Here is a 4,320-nt window from a genome sequence, read left to right on the forward strand (position 1 = left end):
ATATATTTGAAAAGGTAAAAGAAACCAACCCTTAACAATGAAAATAATGTAATATATTAGAATAATTATCTCACTTTGATGAGACCAAAACAGGTGATACTCATTTCTATAATGGTCTCTGTTCTTTAATCAGGGAGACTAATTTTGAATGTAGTGTTGATCACAGAAAAGGAAATACAATAAAGAAAAAAAAAAGACATATCAAAGTACCAGAGCATGGATTTTGGGAGTGAAATGATTCTTAGTTTAAGGGTTCTCTGCATATACCTGAAGCACAGCTGAGATCACTGTTGGTAAATCAAACAAATGAATCCTCAAAATATTAAACAAAGACAAACAGGTGAACACTTTTGTGGCTGTTAAGATGTTTCCTTCTAGTAAGAAATATACACTGAAGGTTGCCAGAGACACCTAATATTAAAGATGTGTCATTAAAAAATAGTTTATCACAGTAAGTTGTAGATTTAAAATTCTAAGAAGAAAATTGTAGTATGTTTTATTTTTATTGAAATTCAGTACTGCTGCTGAAGAATATACAATGAACGTTTAGTGCAGATCATATGGATCTTAGATGACTACATGGTTGAATTTTTGTGTATTTTATACAGAACATCTCAATCAGTCTTAATCGTCTTTATACCCCCTGCCCCAATGGCACTCTCCCCCGCCACACACACTGGAATTCATCTTTCATTACAATGTGGAAGTTGGGGTTGGAGAGATGGCTCAGAGGTTAAGAGCTCTTGACGCTTTTGCAGAGGGCCTGGGTGCAGTTCCTAGCACCCACTTCAAGTGGCTCACAGTTGCCTGGAACTTTAGTTCTAGAGGATTCATTGCCCTCTTCTGGTCTTCTTGGGCACAAGGTATGGATGTGATGTACACACATACCTGTAGACACATATACACAAAAAAATAAAAGTTTAAAACCTATAAAAAATGAAAAATGTGCAGGCAGATCTCTGTGAGTTCAAGACCAGCCTGGTCTACATAGTGAGTTCCAGGACAGCTGGAGCTACAGGGAGACCCTGTCTCAAAAACACCAAAAAAAAAGGAGAATTTTTAAATAAGCTTGTTTTTCAGGTTGATGTGTGTTCTGAAGCATAACTTGATTATGCTTTCCTTGTGTGATAAAAGTATATGAAGAACATGTGCATGCATGCATATATCATAGTAAGATTTATATTTACTCTCAGTAGTTTCAATTAGAAAAGGTAGAGCAGTTCAGCCATGTGTGAGAATGTCTGTACTGCTATGTGTATACCACTAGTTCAAACAGTTGTTACTTGGATATTTTTATCAAAATATTCCATAACAAATATTACTTTAACTTCCATCCTACCCACATGTTTATTTAAAATGACAAATTGGGGCTGGAAAGATGACTCAGTGATTTAAAGCATGTGCTACCCTGGCAGAAGACCTGAGTTAGGTTCCCAGCACTCATGTTGGGCAGCAAAACTCTCTTTTAGTTTTTGTGGGCACACACACACACACACACACACACACACACACACACACACATGTGCACAGACCCACACATATACACATAATTTAAAAATAAGAATAAATAAAGCGACAAATTATTTTAAATTTCAATGAGGGAGACGTGTAAGGATTCCCTGACCACTTTCCCTGCCTGGAATGATAACTTTGATTGGAGTTTATTTTTCAGGTTATAAAATTTTAAAAAACCTTCAGATTAACTAGTATGAGATCCCTATTATTTACATGCTATGGAGAGAGAGAGACTGGCCTCACTCTTTATGCAATCACCTCCAAATTCTAATTCAGCTCTGAGGTCATTTCCAAACTGCTGTGAACTTTAATTTCCTCTTGTAAAATAAGAAAAACAATACCTTATTATTTGAGAACAAAATAAGGCAACCCCACAGCTTGCCTGGTAAGCAGTAAAAATATTGAATGCTTTTTCCCATTCCCATATTCATAGAGTGCTGACTTTGGTTGCTGATCAAAAGGGTTAACCACATAAAGTCAAATTGCAGACTAGAATGAAATTCTGAATGGTAGATTATGAGTGTTTTTAAGAATAATGAAGCCATATGTTCAGTCTATGGACTGTAACAAAAGAATAAAATATTGTTATGTATAAAAATACAGGTAAACAAGCTTGCATGTATTTCTCCTTTAAGAATTTTGTTCTCCACCAAAATTAAGGACTACTTTTCTTCAAATTTTTGAGTAAAACAGATTAATTATAATAGAAATCTGGACAGGAATCTGAAAATTGAAATAAAAAACCCAAATAAGAATGTTATATACTCACCAAAAATGGAATGCAAGTTAGTGTCAGCATAGAATCAGCAAGATACCTAGCTGATTTCTGAAATTTCAGCTGCTGATTTTGAATTCCAGTAATCTTATTTTTATATGCAGGTTTCCATGCCTTAAGTTTGAATATCTGTAAAGGAATCAGACAATGACTAACTATTTGATAGTATCATAGAAGGAAAATTCATTCATACAAATATAACATACACACACAATGGTAAATGAATAAATAAAATTGTTTCGATTTTTCACTGAGGTGAAATATTTCCTTAAATTTTGTAGCTTTCTTGTAGAGAGGCTAGGAGGAAGGAGTTATGTTCACTAGAATGTGCTTTTTTCTTTTCTATGAATTAAAATTGGTTCTTTGGTAATATTGTACATATATACATTGCAATCTGATTACTCTCAGCCCACCCTGTCCTATCTGTTTCTCCTCCCTACAAAAACTCCCAAATCTCTTTCCCACATTTATGCCTTTGTTGTTTGTTTGGTTGGTTGTTTTGAGACCCACTGAGTTTAACCAGGGACATGTGTGTGACTACCAATGATTTCTTTCTGAACCAGACTCTGACAACATCATTCCTCCATGCATAAGCTCACACTGTAGCACAATTTTGCTACCCTTCCTCCTGATCTAACTTCTCACTTCGGCTTACCACTCATTTCTTCTAATTTGGTTCATCTCCCTGGTACCCCACCTCTTCAACACTGATATTTTGTGTCTTTACACAATTATCTGAACAGTGATTGGTGTTTTGTAATAGCAAACAGAAAACATTAAGAAGCAGAATCATACACTGGTGTTTACTGCACACATTTTACTTTTACATGTTTGACTGGGCTACCATGCTCATTTGTTTGGCTCAACATTTGGCTCAATGTTGCTATGAAATGATGTTTTAGATGTGTTTGGACTTTTGAGTAAAGCAGATTACTCTCCATATTATGTATAGGCTTCATGAAATTAACTCAATATTTTGAGAGAAAATATTCAGGTTTTCCACAAAGGAAACAATTCGGCCACCATAGTGACTTTAGACTTACTGAACATCAGATTATAGAATCTATAGCCTTTAATGTTATAACCAAGATGTGCTGAAAAAGGGTCATGCAATTGCTAAGGACTTTAGCTTCATTAAGCTCTGCACTGGAGCAATGGGAAGAGTGCCCTCAGGGAAAGACTCCACCCAGGTTAGCTTCCAGTTTATGAAAGGAGTAGGCCTAAGGAATTTCTTGCTTCTAGAAAGAATTGCTTCAGTATAGGCACACTGTTGTTAACGTGATCGAAGGGGGCAAGGATCTTGTGGAAGCTGGCAGTCGGACTTGGAAACCTGATCCATGTGATACTGGCTTTGGAAGCTTGAAAAAGCAAGAGTGAGGAGATCACTGATTCTGTGTCTGAAGTTTCAGAAGACCATGGAGGCCAGGTACCGTGTGGCAGTAGAGTCCCTGTGTGAAGGTCCTGAGAGGGCAGGAGGCTATCCTATAAAGTTATGAAAATGAAACCTAGGTTGAGGTAGAGACTTCAGAATGTCAGAGATGCCAGATCTGTGAAAGAGTCATGGAGAACCTCATACAGGGGGTAGAACCAGCCCAGGAGACAGAAATACATTGCAGGTCACAAGGCCTGAATGGCAGAGCCACCTCAGCCCCTTGGAACTGAAGTGCCAGACATTGCACATGGAGCTACTGGATTGGGTGTTTGTCCTGCTGGACTTTGGTCCTGCTTTGGTGCAGTGTTTTCTCACTATGCCTCTACTCCTCCCTGTGGTAACAGAAATGTATGATCTGTGCCATTATATGTTGGGAATATGTAATTTGATTTTTATTTTACATAGGGTCCTTGTTAAGAGATTGCCTTGAGTTTCAAAAGGGATTTTGGACTTTGGACTCTTAAACAGTTTTGAGACTGTTAATGAAGATGGGGCCTTTGAAAACTAGACTAAATGCATTTTGCATTGCGATATGGCAATAAGTTTATGGGGTCCAGAGAACATACTGTGGTGGTTTGAATGAGACATAGTCACCATA

At 37.1% G+C, this 4,320-nt stretch overlaps 1 pseudogene; it reads right to left on the bottom strand.

The window, feature by feature from the left end:
• Positions 1-4,320, bottom strand: part of LOC103749715 — a 133,379-nt pseudogene that overhangs the window by 68,108 nt on the left and 60,951 nt on the right.

Source organism: Nannospalax galili, unplaced genomic scaffold (assembly GCF_000622305.1).
Source record: "Nannospalax galili isolate Female #2095 unplaced genomic scaffold, S.galili_v1.0 scaffold266, whole genome shotgun sequence".
NCBI lineage: Eukaryota > Metazoa > Chordata > Mammalia > Rodentia > Spalacidae > Nannospalax > Nannospalax galili.